Source organism: Amia ocellicauda, chromosome 4, assembly GCF_036373705.1.
Source record: "Amia ocellicauda isolate fAmiCal2 chromosome 4, fAmiCal2.hap1, whole genome shotgun sequence".
NCBI classification, from domain to species: domain Eukaryota; kingdom Metazoa; phylum Chordata; class Actinopteri; order Amiiformes; family Amiidae; genus Amia; species Amia ocellicauda.
Genome location: NC_089853.1, coordinates 21,558,339 through 21,585,067, shown reverse-complemented (window position 1 = coordinate 21,585,067; position 26,729 = coordinate 21,558,339). Strand labels below are relative to the sequence as shown.

The 26,729-nt window shown below is 36.6% G+C and overlaps 2 long non-coding RNA genes across 2 annotated transcripts in view; both read right to left on the bottom strand.

Annotated features, from left to right (window-relative positions):
- LOC136747975 (uncharacterized) overlaps window positions 1–14,758 on the bottom strand; it is an 18,505-nt gene extending 3,747 nt beyond the window's left edge. The window contains exons 1-4 of the long non-coding RNA XR_010816553.1: window positions 14,383–14,758; window positions 13,267–13,714; window positions 11,960–12,017; window positions 10,781–10,830 (exon numbers count right to left, since the gene is read on the bottom strand). This is a non-coding gene — a long non-coding RNA (uncharacterized LOC136747975). The remainder of the gene's footprint in view (window positions 1–10,780; window positions 10,831–11,959; window positions 12,018–13,266; window positions 13,715–14,382) is intronic.
- Window positions 14,759–24,181: 9,423 nt separating this feature from the next.
- Window positions 24,182–26,729, bottom strand: part of LOC136747976 (uncharacterized) — a 74,211-nt gene continuing 71,663 nt past the window's right edge. Inside the window, exon 3 of the long non-coding RNA XR_010816554.1 lies at window positions 24,182–24,365. This is a non-coding gene — a long non-coding RNA (uncharacterized LOC136747976). The remainder of the gene's footprint in view (window positions 24,366–26,729) is intronic.

Sequence of the window (26,729 nt, the reverse complement as noted above, 5' to 3'; positions counted from 1 at the left end):
TTTCTCAAGAAAGTGATTTCAGATTTCTATAGAAAGGCAATTATACAAGTCAGAAATGTATTATTTTCTTATATACCTTGTTTTGCTCCACAGTATAACGTGTTGCATTCTAATGCATTTAAAAAAGAAAATACTGTGTATAATTTTGTAGTGTGTTAGTCAATACATGGACAAAGCTTTCAACTAGATAAATAAACACATACATAAATAATACACTTGCACTACTTTTCTACTGCTTGTTAATGGAAATTAATATTATTACCGCTTTGTGTACTATAGTATTTTATCGAATTGGAAATACATATTCTTCCAATTTGACTTGTTTGGTCTGTGCTATAGGATTAAAAAAAAAAAAAAAAACATTTTCCCGCAATAAGCTTCAAAAATAAACACTGAAAGGCAATATAGCATCCACTTTCAAATGAGATAAACAGGGTACAGAATACATTATAGACGTTATGGCATTCAAGATTGAATTGTTTTAAGGGCAAAATATAGTTATGAACAACTATCTTAAAAAAAATAACTACAGAAATCCAAATTTTAAGATTGTATACACATATATGTGTTTAACGAGGTTTCTAATGAAGGGTTAAATAAACAGGAAAGAATAAATCAATATTCAATATACATTCAAATCTATTGAAAAAATAGCAATATTTAGGGGCATAAGTGGGATAGTAAAAATCAAACAAACAAAACATTAAAAAGACCGTTACTTTAATTTTAAGACACCAGTCGAAACATTTGTATTTGAATGTGAAAAAAAAAAACGTGAAAATGTCCAATCTGGCATCTTTAATCATATTCTACTTAGACACAGATTTCACAACTATGTTTAAAGTTCAATTAAAAGTAACTATTTATTTTTGCAGATCTGGAGTAGCATGTAGTATTTAAAAAAATGTTACCAGTGTGTAGGCCGGGTATTTACTTGGCTAACAAGTGTCTATTAAGAACACAGATTCACAGATAATAGGATTCAGGATCCGGGTTGATAAGCCAATTAAAATGTCACTAAAAAAGGTCACGTTGGTTTATGCCCAATTATTACGGTCGGTTTTAGTTTATGCAGGCACCCAGCTAATATCTAACAAGTTGTGTTTTTGTCCCATTTGATGATAAGTCTTCTTGATTTTCTTTTTGCCATTATCATGTTAACTGTGTACCCAAACGATAAGCTGCACAATTTGATATCACGTTATCACCATACCTACTGCACTAGGCAACAAACTGACACTGACAGTTAAGCAGTTAAAATATGAATACAGTCTACTACGATAATAATAATAATAATAATAATAATAATAATAATAATAATAATAATAATAATAATAATAATTCACACAGTTCATATACAAATTATGCTACCCCTTCAACCTCAGTGATTCTGATTGTACATATTTAACAGGTCACACAGGTTCCTTTAAAAGAAAGGTGCCAAACGGCAACATTAATGTTTGCCAATGTCATAATAATCATGTGAGATAATGGGTACTGTGATAGTTATACGATTTTTAATCAGCTTTCAGATTCAAGGTTACTTAAAGGAAGTAAACTTTTATCATACAATGAAAACTCTCTCTTTATAGGGAGACATGTATGCTTGTGTACCTATACAGGCCTAAATTAATTGATCAATACGTCGTGGTCAATCCGAGCTGTTACTAGGAGTGATACGTTTGCTTTATCTGTCCCTTTGGATGGTACTGACTGACGCATATGAATTTATCAATTTACGTACATTTTTTTTAACGTTCTATTATTTTGGGAAAAACATGCCCAAACGGTCGAAAGTTATTTTAATTAAGGTACTTGATTTGATTAATATTTAATGTAATTAATAATACTGGTTTAAACATTAGCAGCGAGAAATTCAGTATTCAATAGATTATATATATATATATATATATATATATATATATATATATATATATATATATATATATATATATATATATAGCTCTGGAAAACATTGAGACCACTGCAAAATTATAAGTTTCTCTGGTTTTACAATTTATAGGTATGTGTTTGGGTAAAAAAAATGTTTTATTCTATAGACAACATTTCTCCCAAATTCCAAATAAAATTATGAATGGATGGAATGGCTGCCATTTAAGAACAAAATGCAGTGGTCTCTTAATTTTTTTCCATAACTGTGGTTATATATATATTCTCTAATGACTGTGTAATTTCCATTATAAATAGCTATTTTGTATTTGTAAAGACAGTTACACAGTGCAACAATTTACGAATGTTACTTAAAAGACTTGCATTAAATTTATAGCAACTGAACATGATTTGGATTTTGAGTTAGCATTATTCCTAATTATGTTATTTGATGATTTAGTTTCATACATATTGTTAATTCTATATTCTGTAACTACATTTATTGATCAAATAAATATTTTCAGATTTAGTTGAACAATAACTCAGTCGTAAAGATTAGAACAGGTAGAGTGACAATGTTTAACTGCCACCCTCTGTGCATTTCGAATCCAGTTTTATTTTCCATATTCACGGCAAACTCTATCTATCTATCTATCTATCTATCTATCTATCTATCTATCTATCCACACTACCATATACAAACAGACTCTCACGCATGCACCCCACCCCCCCGTGTCTCTCTGTCTCCCTGTCTCGCAGGCGCAGACACACGGACAAACCCGCACACGTGTTATTTGCGGTATAAAAGACCGCATCTTCAGGTGAACCAGGATGGTGTGCGGAGAAAACCAGCTCTGATTAAGATGTTCATTCACAGCCTCCCCCCACCCCCTCCCCTGAAATAAAGCAAACGTGTACGAGGGCAGCTCATGGATTTCTAATTATAACATGTTTTTGTTTTATGTTTTCCACACAACATGCTGAGATATACAGCTCAGGAAAAAATCAAGAGACCACTGCAAAATGATCAGTTTCTCTGGTTTTACGATTTATAGGTATGTGTTTGGGTAAAATGAACATTTTTGTTTTATTCTATAAACTGCTGACAACATTTCTTCCAAATTCCAAACACAAATGTGAATGGAATGGAATGGAATGGCTGCCACACATGTAGAGATGCAGATTTAAGAACAAAATTGCTGTGGTCTCTTAATTGTGTCCTGTATACTGATACGGTAGTGCCATTCAATGCTGTGTTCCGCATTGAACTAAATACAGGAGCTGAAGTATAAATGGCAATAATGATCTAATTGGAAAACAATGCAAAAACGACAACAAGCCCGGACAAAAAGCACAATTGCGGTAGTAATTTAAATAAACGGCGATGTATCTCATGATAAACAGCTACACTGCCTGCTGATACAATGGTTAAGCTGGAAGGGAATAACCAAAAACGACGAGCGGTTTACATCTTAACGACAAGATCTCGTACAGCCAGTATTTCAATAAGACATTTAGCAGTCGTTTTATATTGTTATACAATAAACGAAACAGCAACGCGTGTGCATTAACCGCGTTCCCACGAGTCTTCGCATTTTAGATTCAGATCCACATAAAACTGTCCCTCTTGTAAAGAGTTTTGCCATTAACAGTTACAACGCAAATACATTTTTATTTCCGAATTTTCTGCAACGTGATGGACATTGTTGCATACAGTGGTGTGCGTTTAGATTGTTGCACATGAAGTTTGGTGAGGCTGAGATGCGACGTCCCCGCATTTAAAACAATGATGTAACGCTACTGTAAAGCGGGCCGGACGCGATGTGGCCGGACACCGCACCGCGCGAGGGCTGTGCGGGTTTGGTGCGGGTCCGAGCTCGTGACGCTGCTGCTGACCCGCAGAGCTCAAAGCACAGACACCCCCGCGCCCTGAGCCCGGCTACTGCTCTCCTCCTCCTCCTCGGTAGACACGCTTACCGCTAGGATCCGAGGCATATTAGACCATTTCAGGGCATACTGCTTCTTTTAATATCCCACGCTGGACGCATCTCAGTGTTGCCCGAAGCAAAGCGTATCTGCATAATTTCATTTTAAAGACTTGTCCCCAGTTTTTCTTTTCTTTCTGTTGCAAGTTTGTCCGCGTCATACATGAATATACATATATGTTAGTAACCGATCTCGCCGAGCACAGCCTGTCGCGTCGCTCCGTCTCCGCTGCCGCAGGTCAGGAGATCTCGGCCCCCTCGCAGCATCCCCTCGTCCGGGGGAAAGATCTTTTTTTTTCCTCCTCCATTTCTAATAACAGATAGTCAACATCCAGCGGAAAATCCCGGGTCTTCTCATCCCTGTGCTGGTGGGCAGCTCTTTTTGGCCGGTGTATCCGTGCATTTAGAGATGCTACTTGCATTTGAATAGCTGCCTGGCTTGTTATGGATCCGCAGCGCCATGAAAGGGAATCAGTATGCAAATTGGTTCAGTTTCAATCGAAAGGTTCGATCTGCAATAGCTGTCTAACGGAGGGTGATGTCAGATATCGCAGCATTAGCCTGCATTCGCCTCTTCTCATCAGGGCCCTGGCTTGTCTTGGGGTTTTGATCCCTAATTTAAGAAAGCACAAATTAAGGTTTTGTTTATGGTTGTGTTTTAGGAGGTACGCCCATATTTTACCGCAATTCGTATGCAGCAGGTGCTACAGCATGGAAACAGAGCGTTTAAGGGTGGATGTTCACACAAGGAAATAGATAATGATCTTTTAAGCAAAATAGAAAAAAAAAACAATCAGAAAGCAACCTATATTTGCATACAGAGCATTGTCCCTTTAGCATTATGGAGCCTACGGAAATATTGCTATACCCCTAATACTAAATATATACTCATACCATTTCAAATTTCAAATTCTATTGCCTCAAAATTGTTTAGTTGCTCTAAAAAAAATATTATATTAGTTTCTCACCAGATTGGAAAATATACAAAATAAAAACGGATGATGAATACATTTAATATTTTATGAATGAGCAATATGGAAGCTTGTAACCTAAAATGAAAACGTTAAAGAAGATATACATTATTTTCAATATAATGCGTTTGCTCCACTTACAAAATTACAATCTATATGTGTTGATTTGACCTTTTGTTACTAAAACAAGGCGGCCAGTTTGTCATTGTGTTGGAAATGCTTTTATGGTTTCAAGGTATCCAGCTAACAGTGGTATACGTTACTCTATGTTTTCATTGCAAAATACTTGCAATCTTGTCATATTTCGGTACGTTATGAATAATAGATATAAAAGCATTGATCTGTGGAACACTACAATTTTCAATTTTTGACTTTAATCAAACAAACACGTTTATTTTGCTGCAGATCATGCACTACATTTTAAATTAATTTGCATTTTAAAAACAATATAAAAATAATATATAAGGAAATTTTTATTTTGGTACATTTTAAATAGGAAGATGGAAAGATTCGTCAAAACAAAGTTATAAATAGCCTTAACATTATTCACCATTGGTTTAGCTTTAAATGATGATGATGATTATTGTTTCCAAAAGAGTGTATATGAAAGAAATAACCTAATCGAGATAATAGTGCCCCTTAACACGGCCTGCGTTAAACATTTTAAATTACGGGTACAGGGCAAATAATAATAATAATAATAATAATAATAATAATAATAATAATAATAATAATAATAATACATTTAACTATGCACACGAATGAAATAAGGACCATGTTTTTCAGTGCAGGCTATAGTGCCCATGCTAAATACTGCCATATTAACATACATAAATATCCATTATTGTAATGCGCACATCTGCTTGGTAAGCATGTAACGTCACATGTAGCAGCACATGACAACAGTTACAACAATAATTGGACACTTGAGGGAACTATTTCATTACTGCAAAATAACCCATTATAAAAAGCCATATATGAGCGCGGCAGCCATGTGGAAGGGCGCCTGGCAATTAACTGGGCTTCGTTAACAGCACAAATATCAGCACGCTGTTGACGTCACTTACATATCGATTACCCTTTTTCCCCACTGCCAATTTTAAAATTACTATCCTTTGAGAAAAAATAGTTTAACATTCTTAGTTTTGATTAATACATTATTTTATAGTTTTTGTTTTGTTTTGCTTTTTGATTTTTCCAAATGTTGAGTCAAAAGACAACTCAGACACCTGAGGTTGGGAAAAAAAAATGCTGAACACCGTTTTCTAGCCTATGTTACCCAATGCATTTGTTTCTAGGAGACAAATATACCTGGAAAAGCCTCTTTATAATAGATCCTAACTTGACCATCTTTTAAAATGTTTTTCTTGACTGCTCGTAAGCTGCGCCCTGCACTAAGCTAACCATCTGTCCTTCAATTAAGGTTTCAATGCGGCTGATGGGGGAGCAGGGGGTCAGTGACCCCAGGACAAAACACCCTGCTGCCGCAGCACAGAGGAGAAGTTCAAATGCTAAATGCTGAACCCTCTCCTGGATGTTTGCTCGTCTTGGGGATTTACCAATGGATCCGGCAATAGAGCTGTGTGGGGTGGGCGCACTTCAGTATTGATCACCCGAGTCCACATGATTTCAATCCCGTAAATGCGTCTCCCCAATCCAGCTGTCCAGCACAATCCGTGGCGTGGACGCTGACTGAATCAGACCACGAGTTCAGATCATATATCTAGTATACGGCCTATACAGCTACTATATACAGTTGACTCCGCATAATTGCATAGGCTTGAGACGGTCGTGCACTTAACCAGAGTATGTATTAATTCGGAGCAAGATATTAAAATACAATAAAGACAATGTAATCTATGCCCACACTATGTCCAGAGCTAATATGTCCAGCACATAATACAAAGCCTGTCTGAAAAACACATTGTGTTAAAAATACACATTACAGTGTTGTAATTGGGCGCAATAATGCGTCTTTCTAACACAATAATGTGTATTTTTTGTCACATTGATAGATTAATCATCAGTACAGTGCACAGTGGGCTGCGGCTATTAGTTTGCGACAAAACCCTACACTTATAAATTAATAACTGCGGCCCCTTTTGCTTTACAGTTTCAGAAGCACAACAATACTAAGAAAACAGTAGGGAAGTATTTAATTGCATGTAAAGCAATAAAGTTTGAACTTTACTGTAGTGGTAAGCACTATACAATTATCAGGTTTAAACTGCATTGTGAAATTGTGAATGGGGCCACATTGCAATAATCCGTTCAATAAAAATGTTTAAATTAAAACAATGCATTTTAATACGGTTCCTTCTGCTTGCTATGCAATAAACCAGAGTTTGCAAATATCATATATGCAATTATAAGGAGTCGAGTGTATGTATTGGAGAAAAAACAATGCAACAAGTCACTTCTTAAAAGGTAATGGTGGTAAAAGTGAAAACCCCAGCCATGTTTTTGACCATCCCTTGACCTGAAAACATGAACTCTATATCTTAAAACTCAGAGGCACTGTCGTTTACCTGAAGACTAGAACCAATTGATGAATAACGGTCTGACTAGGCTAACTGGACATCAGTATTTAACTAACACGATAGAGGCAGCTTTGCATCTTTCTGCACGGCTTGCTGATTCAGAGGATACCGGTGTGCTGGGTCTATGTGCAGCATGTTTGATAGTCCAAGATTTGGGGTCTTCGGTGTTGCAGTGTTACAGGCTTTCTATCTGAAAACTGCAAACTCTAAAGAAGACAATGTACCTTTCAACTTATATCACTGAAAAATCTAAATAAAAAATAACCTTAATATTAATAATCATTAATATCAATGTCAAAATACAAATAATATTGCAGAGTATATGCAAGTAATTCATTTTTTTTAGCAACAAATTTGAAATACGTTGTGAACCCAGCATTAATCTGAGACAGGTGATTATGGAAAATAAAGCGAACCTCGGAGATGAATGAATAATACTGTATTACTGGCACCCAGGCAGTCACGTAATAATGCGTGATGAATCATTACTGGTGAATATCGCCTTTTTGTGAGTTTTAACGGATTCAATCACACAGAAAATGAATACGCAATTGTATAAATTTGGAACATATTCATACGGCATACCAATCATTAATTAATTAAATTATGAAGCATTATGGGTATACATAGCACTGCGGTCACGGTGGAGGGAAGTAGTGAGATTGCATTCTACTATAACCCCTTTAACAGAGGGATTGACCTGAATAAAATCTGAATATAATTCTCTCTCTATTCAGATAAGCCGTCTAACATTTAAGAAAGAACTAAGCTGGTGTCCATATATTTAATGTTTTATTTCACTGTAAACAAGCTGTAAGAAATAGAGCAATTAGATTAATCTTAATTTGTTTTAAATATACGAATGATAGGACTCCTTTATACGTGTAGAGAATAGCTGCTGAGAGACTCCAGCCCACACAGAAGTTAGTCATTACAATTTGTCCCTATATGGAGAAACAGCTGTTTTTCCAGCACCCACAGCTGTCCCTCATTGAATTCAAACCGAACTTGGCTGGAGTATCTACAGTGTCTTTACATATGGGGGTCATGCTAAACAGGAACAAACGATATGGATCATGGTGAGAATTGTTAGAGGTGGAACTAACTGCTATTAAAAAGCAATTACATAGAGGCCAATACCTTGTATTTCCCATTTATGGGATTATATACACCTGCAAAGTGTGGATATCCTTTTATCACTTACAGGAAACAACCTTCATTAAAATGTAAAGTGTACCAAAAGGCTGACACTGTGTTGATCTGAATGTGAACTGTATACAGATTGGCATTCAGAAACAACTTGGAGCATTTTATTTTGACCGGAGGCCCGAAGGAGCATTTTTACACAGATGTGCTCATACACACACTCAAAAATGCACACACACACATCACATTTTTTGTTTTTGGATGGTGTTAATCCAACATGATTTGTTTACATTATCGGTTGTGTGATTCTGTAATTACTCTAAAACTAAAACTTCAAATATGTGCTGTAAAAACAGAGAAAGGGGAGACAGACATTTGATTAATCAAAAATATTATGATGTCCAAAATAACATATATATATATGTAGTTTATAGTTCATTCTCTGTTGTCTTCACATCAACACTGTTGAGATACGTAAGGATTGTAATAAATTACAATGGAAACTAAAGAGGAGGATGAGATTCATCCTGAGCAATCAAAAGGAGACATGCGGTCTCAATGGATATTTTGACAAGATTGATTGCTATCTGTTCTAATTGCAAACATCGTCACTGACCAAAACTATTTGAGAAAATTGGTCCAACAATTAACGAAGAAACCCTTACCATAAATTGTGTGCTGGTGCGTTTGTGTGCATTAACTTTATTGCTTTGAAAACGAGAATGTAATGTATTAGTGTTTCAGGGCACGCCTTTGCTAATTTATGTGTGTGCTTGCACTGTTCACAGGTGGCTCAGAGTAAACAAAATCAGGGCCTGCTATCAGTGCTTCAGTGTCCTCAATACTATCACTAAACTTAGCTTAGCTTAGCTAGTTAAAACATAACCTGACCATAGTTACAAAGTAAATAAAACTGAACGTTTAATTATTAATACTGCTCCAAGAGTACATTACATTACATGCTGCATTTCACTGGCTAGTTCATAAAAGAGAAACCTGACAAGATATCATCTTATTTAACCTCCACAGATGACAGCAAATGTATAAGAACAGATCCATTTTTAAAAAATAACTAAAAGCATCTTTTATATTTGTTAGATGCGTAAGTAACATTTAATTTTGTGCAGCTTATTGAAAATCAATTAAATACAGCTGATCAAATTCATTATCAAATTTCAACTTTGAACATACTAAATATGTGTGAAAAACCGAACCTTGAATTTTTGACTTAAACATTTCCTGTCATTAGATGTCTAATCATATTGTAAATATATTTTGTTTTTATTTATTTTAAAACCCCCGTAACATATACATTTTGTAAGTGACATTGCATTACAAACAGGCTGAAATACATCGTTTAGTGTATATATATATATATATATATATATATATATATATATATATATATATATAATCACATACACACATATATAGCATAGCTTTTGACAGCTGTCTGAAATTATCTTGATGTAGGAAATTTGGTCAATGATATTTTACAAAAGCAGGTTGAGTCTATATAGATGCTAAGATATGCAGCGTTGTGTCTTTTGCCTTTGTGCCTGGAAGCAGACAAAGAACAGTATTACTCAGTGTGAATCATAGAGATAATCAATAGAGAAATGGTTCAGAATTCAAGAAGATTTCGACTGGTTACCAGGAGACTGCAGCTTCAAGACATTGCTGCATTATCAAGGTGGGGCACACACTGAACGCCTGCTATCAGTTTATGCGAGTGTACTCTGCTGTTTGTCTATCAGCGTAGCAACTACATATTAAAGTAAGTTTGCCAAGACAGAGAAAAATATCTTTACAGCTTCTACAGACATGCTTTTTATCCCATGTATACAAGGAAGTAGATGATATAGGCAGTGTAGTGTGTGGGCATGTGACTAGCCCCTTTTACCTCAATGCAGAGTAAACACAAACATAAATAAACATTGATTCATCTCGAGTTCACTGTGCAAATTCTTACAGTCGAAATGAAAATGATGGCCTGTTTAAAGAGTAATAATGGACTCTTTGTATTATTCACAAATAACAAAATACTTAGTTGTAGACATTATATTGATGCGTTTAGAGTAATGTTCTCAAGCAGTATCAGTTATGTCTTTCACAGTATTTGAATTTCAGTTGGAGGATTTATTTGAATTGAACCATGATGATTTAAATATAATTATATATATTTAAAATCCATCAGTAATACTCCAAAGTTATTTAAGAAAGAAAGCCACATTTTCCATGTACTCACCTAAGGAAAAAAGGGACTTTCAGGTTGTACTCTTGTTGAAAGGAATTCACCTGAAGAAGACAGATGTTGAATTGGTTGTTTTTCTATTATGGGGCATGCATATTTCACAAGATCTCTGTGTTTTATAAAATCTCTGTGCATTTGGACACCCGTGCCATTACATCCATGGTTTATACACTGTTTAAAATGAAGTAAATTTAGTTTAAAACATTTACATTCACTATATTTATGTATTTCTATGATATGTAATAGGACAAAACTATATAACAGCATTACAATGATTTTCCTCAGGTACCCATTCTTAAAAACAATTCTGGGATGTAAAGAGCAGGGTCCTTGCACAAATGCATTGCCTGTAAAAGGAGTATGTAACACATATTGATCAATCAGTACTGAAAGTGTGAAAAAGATACCAAGACAAAATTCCACACTATATATTTTGCTAGCTGGTTTGTTTAGTATCTATAGTTTATGAAGTCAAATGTGCTTGTGGTTTTAAGATACATTTATTGGAAAAAACACCATCATTTTTCATTATCTTGACCTCACACAAGATGAAACGCATTACACATCTTACTTTCCCACATTACACCCTCCCTGTGCACTTCAGAAATGTCACCCACAAAGGCTTACAACATTTAGGGGAACAGGATTTCCATCAGTTCCAAGATGGACAGTGAAATGTAATTTCAGATAAATGTGCAACAATTTTTTTCAGAGCTCTATTTAAACTGAGATGGAGGGGAAAAAAATATGTGCTACCCACTTAGTATCGGTTTATATGAGTGATTTGGCCAGCCCTAATATGATTATAAAGTGGGGCTATGGCAAAGTGGATAAGTGTTTGCCTTGCAGCTAGAAAACAGTGGCTTTGAATCCCAGTAGATTCTAATTGTCTAACCTGCTAGGCTTCAGATATATCTGGATTTCAAGTACATTACTGTGTAACTCCTGAGCCATGGAGGGCTACTGTACCTTCCCCGCTGTAGAGTGCTATTCAAAACATATATATATATATATATGTAAATATTGATTTGTTATTTAAATTTGTATGGCATATTCGTGAGCCCTCAATGTCAATCTTGTGATGAACACTGATAGGTGTTGTGGAGAATTGGAAAAATATTAGGCTGAAGTAGGAGTCTGTATTCCAAGACAAGAAAGAATAAAAGACCTCACCTTCAAACAAAAGCTTTCAAAAAGGAAATTCCAGGAATGAAAACAGCAGGAAAACTGGCTACAATGAATGAAACAAGAATTGTAATGAGAACCTGTATAATAGATGTATTTTACAATAAATAAATAAAAAATGTATATATATATATATATATATATATATATATATATATATATATATATATATATATATATATATAAAAGTATTTCACAGGACATTGTTTATCCCCTTTTTGAAAAACAATAAAATAAAATAAACTTGAGTGATTTCACTCACTTAAAACATTTCCATGTCCAAAGGCCTGACTTTTATTTATAAAGAGTCATCTGAGGCTCTTATGGATTGCATTGTGCTTTCTTCCTTTCTTTCTTTTTTACATCAGTATCAATTCCCAATTTACCCAAGGCTGTAGCTATATTTATCTTATAGTATACCTGAAGAAAATGTGGATTCATTTTCTAATTATTTTCAACATATTTTTCTTAATTAGATATTTATAAGATAACACTGGGCATGAAAGAGAATCCAGGAAGGTTGGATCACTAAGGGGAAAACCATCCCTTTAAATTCAGGCATTATGACAAACATGGAGCACATTTCAATGTGTGGTACTTGGGGTCATTTTAGTTCAAATCAAGTAAACATGCACCTCTGCCTTTTGTGCTCACCCAACCTGCACCCATGGGGTCTCAAAGGGGGAGACAGTGCATGAGGGCATTTCATCTTGCTGGCAGAAAGCACTGTACTAAAAGTGTTACACTAATGGCCGACACCAAATTAAACTGCCAGACCGAGTGCGATGCAGCTCTGTCAACTTTTGACACATTTTGATGCGAATACAAGGCCTGGCTACAGTAAACTCATCAGTGGCAGCTCATGACACATCATCTTTACATACCTGGCCATCTCCATTTTTCAGCACCAGGAAAGCCTTGAATGACTTCAGTGATTGGTGTATGGATCACTCTGAGCACAGATACAATACGTGGCTAGAGCCATGCGTTTCATCATTCTGCCTTTTCACTCTTTTTTCTTAACCAAAGTCATGGCCAGCCTGCCTTGTTGACAAGTGGTTGTCAGAGGGACCGGAGCTGTGAGATCTGGTCACGATATCAGAGTGTCATCTCAGAAAGGCCAGACTGCTGTCTGTGTTTTCATTCATTTCACTTTAAACATGGCACTCTCGGAGGACTTGAATCACTATATTCTTAAACAGCACATAAGTGGCAGGAAACTTGTCTGCTGTTTTATTGAATCCTCTATTGTCACAGAATGTGGTCAGTGGAGAATGATGCAGCGATATATATACCTGTTTTTTTCTGAAGATGACAGACCCACTTCTCTGTTCTGATGACCTCTTGCAACAGGCCACTAGACATTGTGTGACTGTATTGTTTATCACTGATCTTGATCCAAGGCTGTGCTTGAGAGCCAACCTAATTTACTGAAGAACTGGTATCAATCTATGAAAACACATCCATTTAATAACCAGTGCTATGATTTGCTAAGGAACGAAAATGAAAACGTATTTCACAATCAGAAACCAATTTGGCTAAGAATTGATCACACACAAGTGTTAGTGGAGAGTGCATACTCAAGGATCTTATTCAACTATATGCATTATAAAAATTAGAAGTTTCTACAATCAAATCAATAATAAAATCAAGTACTTCAATAGCTCATACAAACAGTTGAGTATTTTGTCCTTGATCTCACCTCTATCACAGGCAAGAAAGGTAATATCATTTTCAAGTCACCTGAAAAAATATGAAAGGACCCATATCATTATATGCTCTAGGACACAATGACCAAACTCTTCAGAACATTATGAAAGTAATTCTGCATCTGTATTACTCAATTCTGGGCATATATGGAACATTAATTACTGCCTTTGCTAGATACATATCTTCAAATAAATATTCAGAATACCATATTTTGACAATATATATATATATATATATATATATATATATATATATATATATATATATATATGTTTTAAATAGGAATGTCAACAGTATTGCTGTAAGGCAGAATGATAGCCATCAAGTCTGACTTTTCCATATTATTTAAGAAACACGGAACATAAAGAAAATGCTAATTGATTTTCATTAATAGATACCTAAATGAATAACACAGAAGTGAAGATTCATTATTGTGTGGTTGGTCCAGGCCTCCACACAAATATAACAATGCATCTTGTGTCATGGTGAACCAAAAACATGTGAAGAAAAACCCCAACAAAAACCAAACAAACACAGAATAAAATCACAGTGTTCAAACATATGAAGCAAAATTAAATCACACTATGGCCAGTCATGGTGCTATAAGATAGGACCAGGTATGCAGTAATTTTAAATATTTATAGTAGCTGAGGCCTGCCATTTGAGATGTGATAAGAAATAATTTGCAGTAAGAGAGCTACCTTTTTCAATTGTCTTCTGGATGAAGTGGAGAGTCCCAGCAATGATTTATTGCCCTGCTGCACGGCTGCTGATAACTGGACACCAAATGGCTCCTCATTACTCAATAGCTCCTACGATTTCCAGAACCAAAGTCCTTTCCCATTAGTCCACTGTTGTTCGGAGGGAAATGAATTGGTAGACCTTTCTGTGTAAGCCCATAAAGTATTTTAGTATAAAAATATATCATAAATAAAGGAAGAGAAAACCTTGTTTGCTGGGGCTGCTGGATCAACTGCCTCTTGGCCTTTTGATAGCATCTTTGAAATGAAAATGGCCAGCTGGCTGACCTTCCGCTCAGTGACCCTTTTGCACAATGTCAGATCGCCACAGCTCTGTGGAGAGACCGTACCTGATGGACACACACTGCAATGGCCCCAGCAATTGTGCATTTAAATAACAATGAAAATGATTTAAGTATTTTAATACTATATATATATATATATGCATAGTTCTTGTTGAGTTGTATCCTCCTATCTGCTTGTTTCAGACATATATTGGCTATATAATCATGATTCAATTTTTAAAAGTCCAATTGAAAAATATGAACAGATTTGTTTGAAAGTGTATATTTATCATACTGCAGTGTATCTCTGACAGGGGCTGAATAATTTCTGTCATAACCTACACATTTGAGTATAGCTTGTGGATGAACACATTCTCAGTGGGCCCCCTCTGAAAACATTTACCTTTATGAAGACACGGAACATCTTAAATATAATTGTATGATTTATCATTCATTATTTGAATCAATGCTTAATCATGCTAATAAGTGTTATTGTTGTAACAGCATCCATGAGATTTTTGCCATTTTTTGTCAGCTGATCTAATTGCAATTCTTAGAGTATTATTCTCACAATAAGTAGCCAAATTAAAAAAGGAGACATAAGGGCACTTTATAAATAATTCCTGACTGTTGCAAATTAAATACTGGTTTCAGAATGCTTTAGCCTCTATATAGTGTAGAAACAAGAATTTGCAAGAGAAATGCTGCTCCTAAAGACCTTTGCACTCCCCCCCCCCCCCCCCGCCCCAAGACCATTTAATATCTATTATGTGTTTTCAGTTAAGAGGCCAAGGGTGCTATAACAACCTAAATGTACAATCTTTGCAGTCTGTAGGCATGTAAATATATTAATTTAGTGAGCGCGGCACACATTAGCATGCAGTCATACTTTTTGTGTGGGTCTCCAAAAGGTCTTTGCGTTATTATTTGCTCCTGAACGATGGCATATGTCAATGGCACTTCACCACCTAATTGGTGATAATAACCAAGCTAATGACATATTGCAAGATCAGCAACATGATGTTTTTTTCAAAAAACGTGCTTTTGTCCGAAGTTGATTATTACAACTTACTGAGGAGTGATCCCTGGATAACAATGGCAGGACCAACGCTTTGCATTATGGCAGCCGATCTGCAGTTTACCTTGCTTAAGACCCTAATGTCAATTAACTCACCCTGAGAGAGATTAGTTGACAGCCGGCAGAACCACAACACATGGTCATTATGGAAATGAGGTTGTTTAATGCCCTGGTGTTTGATTATTTAAGCCCCTTATTACTCACTTATGATATTGTAAAGGGGGATCAGATTGTTTAATTTGTGTAAGTGGCAGCTGAATGGAATGTTTAATTGAGAGTTAGGGGGGAGCTTTGGCACGGATGTCAGCTCTCCCAGTGGCTCTTTGATGCGAGGTGGATTGGAACTGGTGGCAAAATGCCCAGTCCTTGTAGCACACAAAAACTAGTTCATAATTACACCATAATTCAATCTGAAGTCTTTGTTTCAAATAAATCCCTCATGAAATTAGTATTCTACATGACAACAGAAACACTGAGTGCTGACAGGCTTAAAACTGCAGAACGAAAAGGACTGATTAAATCATCCTGGCACACTGCAGCTATGTTTACTCGTCATAAATTAAAACTATTCCTACATTGCCACCGCAGTATGCTATTTCAGGCCTCATGGACAGATTTAGTTCCAGGTTTCCGCAGGGGCACAGGCTGACTGTAGTGTCTTAGTCTACGCAGATTAGGGTCAGGGATCAGTTCCTTCATTCAGTGAGGTTTCTTCAAGTTGGAAAGGCACTTGGTGTTGCTGGGAGGAAATACACTGTAAATGTTTATAGGCAAGGTGTCAATGTGAGATTTCATTCCCTTGGGGTGAATATTTGTATTATTTGTAGTTGGTAGTGTACTGAATGCCTTGGAAAGTATATAAAAATGTCTGCATGTGACAATACCTTTTGCATATATTATTCATGAATATGTATTATTATGTCTTGCTTAATGCAAATTTGTAACAGTGATAGCTTGTAGAGTTACCATCATAACTGATAATAATAATACAATTAATTATTATTATTTTTTTAATTGAAATAGCCACAGTGAGTAACTGTAAATACAGCATACCCTCTATTAAATATGCAAATACGAGTCCAATAAGGACAAAGCAGTGTGGTACAAGACAACCAAAAAATGTCACGCAGGAACATAAATTGCCCTAGGTGACCAAAAAGTGTCATAAAGGAGAAAAACATTTAATATGAGAGCAAGAAGTATTAAACACCATCAAAAAATGCAATATGTGAGTAGAGTAACAGCACCATTCATTACAAATTGAACCTACTGGATACAAATCGAACTTGTGCTTGAATTGTAGGCTATGAAAATAAAATTTATAGTTGCCCTAATATAAAATTGGTTGCCATTGTAACTAAACAATAGTGGCTACTTAAAGCACTGGACTATACACATCTAAAAACACAAGATCCATTTTGAACACATGGGAGTTCATGGAAACACTCTTTCATGTCATTCTTTGACACACATTGGCATCAGTGTTCATGACTTCATGCTGTTTGTGTTTGTGTATGTACTGGTGGTACTGTACTACACAATTTATCTTGTCTTGTGCTTTTAGTGTAAATAATATGTGTGAGTGTGCATATGGCATTGTGTACATGTGTTGGCCTGTGTGCGTGTATGCGTGCCGTGAATCTAGATGTGTGTTTATATGTGCGAAGTGCGAAGGATGGCTTGTAGAACTTCACAGTCAGATAGAGTTTCTAAAGTTATCTTAATTGGCCAACCGGTGTCAGAACATTATCCTCTTTGGTTTCAGTCTACATGTCACAGAGTTACTTAAGACATGGTCCGTCACCCCAAGCACTGGTCAGTATACGCAGACACAACGGGTGGCCTCTGGCTTATATTCACACATTACTCTCATCCAGGAAATATGTTATTTTCAACAACAGTAGTGTTCAGTATTGTACTGTAAACATAAGTTGTGCAGATTTAGATTGTATCACTTGACACTACCATAATATTTCCAAAATATTTAAAGTGAAGCACCACAACTCTGTAAGGAAAAATAAATAGGGGAACACACCAGACATGCTAAATGGTAAGAGTTTCATAAATAAACCAAGGAAGTTGAAATTGATATTTGTGCTTGGTAATCTTGAAATATTACTGATAGCAAATTCACAGGTGTGAAGATCCCATCCTCATTACAACCACACAAATATTATGAACATTTATTTGGCATAAAAGTCCAAGATAAAATAAATGAAGGAATAAACAAACAACAAACAAACAAACAAACAAATAAATAATTAATCTTGCTGTTGGGGTTAAATGGCTCCTGAATAAAGGGAAAAGTACAAGAGCAAGAGTGACATTAATAGAAGTGTTTCTAGGTAAGCTATATGCCTGGGAGAAGAAAACAAACAATAAGAAAGCATATCTTATAGGGAAGAGAGATGGTGTTTAAGTCAAACAGTGGGGTTTAGCAGTCGATGGCACTAATGACATCGGCTCAATCGTATTAAAACTCTGCCTCCTTGGCTGTGTGTCCAATGGATGTCAGCGCTGATGCTGTGTGCATTGATTTAGTATGTACTCTCTTCTCAGCCACTATTTGCAATGCGCTTTGTAGGCACTCAAGTAGTTCTAAATTAAACTGTGAAGAATAAATAACACTCGTTGCAATCAGCAATACAATATAGTACGCACATTTCACACAACACCAAAGGGGCTCGAGAGGCCATATTGCCCTCATCGTGCAGGCTTTGCAAAAGAGACAAAAGGATGAGCCATTTGCCAATGAAAACCAAACACACACCGATTCATTTCCCATTCAGGACGTCTCCACTTTGATGCAGGAGGCTCATGTAATTTACACACTCACACTTCCTAATTCATACAATAAGTTATACATAATTTGAATTTCAAAATTATCACTGCATCAATCGTGTTGCTAATCCCTTATGGGAGCTTCCTTATTAGCTTGGCATTATTTATTAATTTGGCAGATGTTTTTTTCTTTCTGAACATCACATTCTAGAATGAGTTATACACCGTTCCCACATGCACACACATTTACTTCTTATTTAAAATAATCCCATTTATTTATTTATTTGTTGAAACCTGAGGTTTGGAAACATAATCGTAAACCTCATGGCACCTGATCTGTCTTGCTTCATCATCAAACAAATACTATCCTTCCTTACAACAGCAGCGCTATTTGCTCATATAATGGCCTCTTTCTGACTAATGCTCACTGCTGCACTCCAAGTTATGTTTTGCAACCTGACATTGAAGTTTTTAACTGCGTGTGAATTTATACGCTTCGTGTAAATCTGGGCCTGGAAGGATGGAAGCTGCTGGGTTTATAGGAGCCTTCAATCCATCACCTGCTGCAGACCTTGGAGCTACTGGAACAGGGACCTTTTCACTCAATAATTAGTTAAATTGAGAACCGGTATTTAAACACTCAGGGTGGAAGAAATACCAGGGGACTGTGACCTTCATCAACTCGGATTTGGGTTCCTCTGCTGCATACTTAGCACTGGCACAGTGCTGCTGTGCAACATTAGAAAAAGTCAGCGTACCACATAACACTAAATGCTGCTGAAGTAGTCTCGAGCTAAGCATGCTGTCTTATATGAATGAGGTATTAGTCCTGCATTCTGGGATTCATTTACATATTTTTGTGATTTGAAAATACATTTTCATAGCTGTCACATTCTCTGAGTCTGCTGTTCCTTGATTCACTGATACGGTCTATTTTCCGTGTTCGGCTGCAGTGGGGGTAACTATTTGCCAGGTGTTCATTGTCAATTTGAATGTGTTCTTCATTGACTGAAATAAAGGTTTTGGTAGATTAATTAGTTAAAAGAGCAAGAGGTTAAGACATTCTGATACAAAAGAAACATTATAACCAAAGCAAGTCATATTAAAATAAATAATATTATTATTATAATAATGACTCCAAACATAAGCCACTCCCCTTTAATTTAATTACAATAGTTTCTTCATTTCTTCTAAAAGTTCAAGAGTGTGATAATGCAGAGAAAGAGCTTTTTTATTTTTTTATTTACTAGAGCTAATTCACATGTAATACAGCCCCTTCTCCAGAAAGCAGCTCTTTCATTCAGCCATAGCACAGCAATGATCAGTAGAAAGTTCAAGGCAGCAACTCATCAAGCAGGGCTTCAATAAGAGCCTCAATACCAGATTCCAGTCGAGGTCTCTAATAAATAATGCCCCTGTCAGATGGGAACATTATGTTTCCCACTGTAAAAAAACACCAGCTTTGGATGAAGATTCGAAATGTGGCCATATTGTCTGGACTTAAGGTTAAATTACAGAATGCACATGTATTGACGGTGGTTAGAGCATTGGAGGGCTGGGGTTACTGCACATCATTAATAACATACACCTTTACTATTAATATGAGCGGTTTACCAGGCACAAAGAAAAGGATTTTCATAAGCACAGCAAAGAAAATAAAAAATACAATACAAATGGAGCTTGTCTTATCTTCCACTGATGGTTGTATTGCAATGGAAAATTTCTTTGTGTATTTATCAAAAACAAAAAACAGAAACAAAAAAAAAAAACAATAACATGGACGTGATTGAATCTTTCGAAAGAAAATCCCCTATTCTAAAATCTAATGTTTGTCATTATGCCATGATTTTAAGTAAGCCAACATCTCTACTGATCTACAGCAGATGGAAGAAAGCAAACTGAATAACGAATAGGACTGTGATAAAAAATATACACCCTGTGTGGCCCTAGCAGATTATTGCTATTGATTTCTTTCCTGGAGACGTGGAAATGTTACCAGATGGGGCATTTGGCTGCAAGTGTGTGAGGGTGCAAATGCTGTTTATTGCTCATTCTGTGCAAATCACTAAAATCCTGTTTTAGTTTGCTAGATTACATAACAGCTACCATCATAGCCATTATTTTTTGCACAGATAAATAAATCGTGTTTTGATTTCCCTTACGTGGGGTCAGATTGTCCGTCATGTTAAAAAGGCTCTGCAGTGTAAAAATTCAATAATATCGGAACAGATTAACATTTGCATTGTCATTTGATCTTTCTCATCAATGAGTTTCTGTTGTGGTATTTTCCAGTTTTCATCGGCTCAATGTCACCATTAAGCAATGGAGCAAAACATCAATCTGTCAGTCAAGACTTACCTCGGTTTTATCTTATAATATTGGCGTACACTTAGGCCACAGCTTACTGTGTTCAGATTACATCAACAGTTCAATAAAAATTAACTCGGTGCTTGGATATGCATGACATTTAGAGCTTCGGCCATTCCTTTTATGCATAACACAAACATGATCAATGTGATGCTGAAGACAATTTTAAATAAAAGGAGTCACTTTAGAAGAAAACAGTAACTTTAAATCAGCAAAAGCTGCGGTTAAAGTACATCAGTGAGAGGCATCTAGGAATCATGGAGCTCCGAGCAGAAGGGCATCACAATCTAATTAGTGACATCACTGTGAGGACATACATAGAGCCTGGCACAGCCAAATGAAAGACCATATGGTATCCAGGGTAGGGAGTCCCTGGACAATGCATTATACAACGAGTGAACAAGGCAGCGTGATGAAGAAATTGGTTCTGCACAAAAAGTATGAAATCAAATAAAATGCATTCAAATATATATCATTTTCAAAGGACACAGATTTTACATTGTATCCTACTCAATCATGTGCGTTTGTGTGTATGTGTCTTAAAATATATCCCTCTCTTACATAGTTAGAGGGCTGGAAAAAACAAACATTAAAAACCCCAATGTCCAGCCCATTTTTTGCATGCTTTTCCTTTTTTTTTTTTTTTTTTTAACCTAAGCCCTCAGGATAGTAAACAACTTAAACTGTCTCCTGCATTAATATGAAGTCACTTGTGTCTAAATAGTGCTTCTGCTTGGCCAAGTACAGCTCTTTTGGAATACCCAGGGTTAATGTCTTAAGAATGGAGTTGTTGTAATCAATACAGTCCTCTGGCTCTATTGATTAGAATCGCCTGCTTATTTTGCTGTGAAGATTTTTTTCAGCCCATTCAAAACAAAGACACCCAGGGGGACCATCAAGTAAATAGGCATTTAAGACTTTTTCTTTACTAAGAAAGTAGTTAATTATTCCTCATGCCTAAAAGTATAAAATTGGACTGAACATCAAAATATCAAGAACGCACTTTTCAAAAAGGCATTTAGGAGATGTTCAGCACACGAAAAAGGCCAGTATATAGTCTAGGATTGTTGTTCATGCCTTTTTAAAGTGATTGAATGTATTTATCAAAGCAGATAGGACCTTTGACCATGATTCTCACAGAAGTGTCACCGTACACAAGCAGGAGTGTTTTATAATTTTAGCTTTCTAAAACAGCCTGAAAAAAGAAAAACTAAAATAATGAAAAGATGAAAATAATATGTATAATTTTATGACACATACCAAATAACAATAAGAATGATGATGCTTACGATAATAATAACAACAAGAACAATAATAATAATACTTTTCAGCTTTAAATAATAAAAGGAATTATTTGGGCAAGCAGTCAAAAAGCCTACATATATATGTGTGTGTGTATTTTAACATAAGCCTTCTTGATTGACCCTCAAGACAGTCATTCAGTGTCAGCGATGTGCTTTGATTTACACTGGCCTAAATTAAAGGTATTTCATAGCCACAGAGCACATTTCTTTGTTTGCTATGGATCTATGATTCTGTCAAAATCTAGAGAAAAGAAAATCAATGCCACACTATAAACCATGGGCAGCCGCTGGCCAATCTGGTCTGCACAGTGCAAGTGAAGGAAATGGTAGGGGGAAAAAATCGTACTTCAGCAATAGTAAAGTGCACAGCTCTTGGCTAGTAACAGCTTGTAATTACACATGGAGAGGCTGTGCATGCAGAGCACAGGCCACGCCAGGGATGAGCTTCAATTCACTGAACGGTCAGACTGTATTAAAGTGACGTAGGTACAGCCTGCTAGACAGGGCCACAGCAGAACGCAGCTGCACGGCACAACAAAAACAAGCCTGCTAATGTCAGGAGGGGAAGAATAGTTTAGTGTCGTGTGCTTATTAATATAAATGTGGGAGGAGCACAGTGCAATACCTTCCCCCAGAAATGGAAACTCACGTAAGAATAGTTCCTATTCAAATTTAGCCATAGCCTTTGCCCACTCACTGCTATAACTGGACTGACTTAGATCAATAGGAGGGCACAACAGGCACTGGTGCTGTAAATAATTCAATGCTGACATATTTTTAGGTTCCACATCAGCCAGATTAATTTGTAAAGGTTTGTATTAATCACTTTACCCCAGTGTGGAAATGACAGTGCTGTTGACCACTCGTACAGAGTAAAAAGTACAAAACCTGACCATTGGACCATTAAACAGAATTCATCCTTTTTTTTTTTTTTTTCCTATTTCTGCTGTAACGATTTGATCTCACAAATAATTTCTTTATTCAAATATCCAATAATCTGCAGTCCACTTGTTTTGGGGTTTTCTTGTGATCACAGCAAAATGAAAGCACATGAAATAAAATAAAAATAATAATGTGTAAGTGTGTACTGTGTACATACAATACCTATTTTAGAACTTCTTAGAAACAGAAACTTGCCAAAAGATATTCATATATTAAAGTAATTTTGTATTGACTTTTAAAAATATGCTGTCGGAACAAGCAGAAGAACAAAACACAACTGACATCTTTAATAAAATCATGATCACCGATATCGCAACCTCTCTCCGTGATCCGCACCACACCATACCCCTATCCCTGGACCGTCTGACCCGGAGAGCGAAAAGGTGCTCTGACCAAACAGCAATGTCAACTGCAGAGAAAACCATTTGCGTGCTCAGCATCCAGCGTTCAATTTCTAAATGCTGAATCCAATTAATCTAACAAAACCAGATGACCTGTGAGTGCACTATGCCTCACAGCAAATTCAAGAGAGGTAGGGAGGGAAAGAGAGAGCAAGGTAGCGCATGTTTATCTACTGTAATCATTGTGTATGTGTCTGTGTGCAAATGGGAAGCATAGTGTTGCTCTGAGAGAAACAGACTTTGTGTGCTGACCAGGATGTGAGGAGGCAGTGTGCTCGTGTGTGTGTGAAGGAAAAACATCAGGACTTCTTTTCGGCTCTTTTTTCCTTTTTCTTTTAAACTCACAAATACATCCATAAATAACTGTGTATATACTTTTCTTACAATGCTGCATGGAGAGGAACCGAACAGGATTTTCTTCCTTTTTTCATAAATTCATAACCTGCCTGGCAACAACAGCAAAGAAGAAAAAACAAAAGGAACAAAATGAGACCCGAAGCAAGCTTGGCACTCTGCAGTCACATTGGGAAGCGTGGGGGCCGGGGTGGTGACAGAAATACCGTAACAACGTGTGGGAAAGGAGCACCCTCACCGTCACTCATGGCAACACACAAGCCGCGGCCTCGCCTGCTCCATCCAGGCGACTGTATGTGAATGTGTTTCCCACCTTTCTGGTGTCACAGGCAATCTTATCCATTTCTCTCCCACCTCGGTCTAACCTCTCGCTCCACAGAGGCCGACCCAGAGGTGTTAGCCACTCTGCAGCTGCCTCTCTTCTCACATTAATCTATGGGAATCAATGGACATTTCATTAGAGTAATCAAGTGTGGATGCGCCCTGCATTTCCATCCTCCCCCTTCACTTCTTTTGCAGACTAATTGGTGCTGCAGCAAAAAAAACAAAAAAACAGGGAGTGTGGATATTTTCTGCCTTGAGATGAGTGTCAGTGTGTTGCTTTTTAGCTGCTCCTTCAAACACCTATCAATGAAGTGTTTGTACATAAAAGTGCTCCTCTAAGAGGGTATACAAAAGCCATGATAGCACGTTACACACTTCATGTTCTGAAGCATCGCGGTGTCTTTCCCCTGCTTCCTGCTCTGGTTACTCATGCTTTTGCCTCATAAATATTTTTTCCTTTTACCCCCTTTCCAACACTTTCAAGAGCTGTTGAACATTAAACAGAAGCACAAGTCTGAAGCTCGAGAAGGACATTATCAGTGTATTAGGATTATGTTCGGCTTCTGCTTTTTGTTTGATCCAGCAATGTCAATAAATTACAAAAGACAACATAAAACAAATAATATTTTGTTCCCCCACTGTAATGCTCATTTGTAATACAGTGTGCCACATTATATATACAGTATGAAGGCAGAACATATGCAATTACATACAAGTACAGGAATACCATATATATACAATCTGAATGAAACAAGAAACTAATTTTGTTGTACTATTTAAAAGTCTTTTGAGAGTCCACTGCATACATACATCTTGTGGAAAAGTGTGTTGATACTGAAGACTGACAACATCCCGATATAATTTAGTTGAGAACAAATATCTAGGATACTCTAAGGAACAATATCCTGTTTCTTTTACTGGTGTTGGCTCATTCAAAAGGAATGAAATTACACGTACTTGATAGTGCATCCAATACAAAAAAGTGTGAGAGCTGACCACTATTTATTTTCACTGTCTTCTTTATGATAACAATTAAAGCTTGACCTTTTTATTTTTAAATTTTTACCATGTGCCATATGTAGGTATACTGCTCTTTCAGGCATGGATGAAATAGGAATCGTATTGTATATAGTGTAACAATGGGCTTCCACTCTGGTACAGGACTGCGTGCTTGAGTACGCAATCTGGGAATGTGTATACACCTAAGGGGATGTGTTTCACAATGACTAATAGGTGAGGAAAATACCAGCGCTTTGTTATATATAATCACAAACCCCCACACACTTGCGTTCACGTGCTATTGGCAGTTCTTCATTCAATGCAAATGCGGCAGGCTGCAAAGGTGGCGAGGGCGAGGGGGAGCGTGGCTATGGGGGGATGGTGGCTGACCTCCAGGCCAGGCTGCCTCTAATTTGCAGCCCTGCGGCTCCCTGGAGGCTCCTCTGGACAGGTCATCCAATCAACCTGAATCAGCAGGCCGCTTCTGTCCAGCTGCACTCCATCTCAATAGGACCTGGGGATATGGTTAACTAGACAACCAGGGGGCCTCCCTTCGTCGTTTTTATTTTTTTCCTCCACCAAAGAAATATTTAAAAACACACTGCTGTGCATGGCGTGGGAGGGTTCATCGGTGTGTGTATCTTCTGAGGAGGCAGGGGGTACGGAAGTCTGATGTGCGAAAATATACCCTGTATAAACAATAAAAGCAATACACAGGAGTGAGGTCCGCAGACTGACAGGCATCAATGAATAGTTACTGTGCATTAATATCTAATCATGGTATGGCATATCAAATCAATAATGGTATTGGGGATCAAAATACCTGTCACATCAATCTGAGAAATGTACACACACACACACACACACATATATATATATATATATATATATATATATATATATATATATATATATATAGATATAAGACCACATGCCAACATTCAGATATGTATTTTAGCGGTTAGTGGCTCAGTTGGTTTGAGCACACAATAACACAAGAGTATGGGATTTAGTCCACATCTGCTCCCATCAACTCACCAGTCCATCTGGCCAGTGTGGCGAGAGAACTTCATCCACCACTGGATTGACATTGGCTGGGGAGGATGCTGATGTTAATGATACATGTATATAAAAATATCCTACTTTTACATTAGCTCCACGAAAATGTAATGAGAGCTCTTTTTATTTTTGTGGTCTTAGGTTATTCACTGATAATAAATGATCTGCAACTTGCAAAGACTCCTTTCTTTGGTTCAGGGATAGAAACACATAATCTTTCCTATTTCCTGTCCAGGGTACATAAACACAGACACACATACATGCCCCAAGAAGCAGGAAAGATGAAGTGTGAGATTTTACTTTCATTTCACCATATACAATGGGCCTTTTTGAATCTGGTTCAAAAACATGGTAAGTGTAGCTTGTTCCCAACAGTGACACGTTTCTGAAAGTAGCTATTAGCTCTACATAGTTT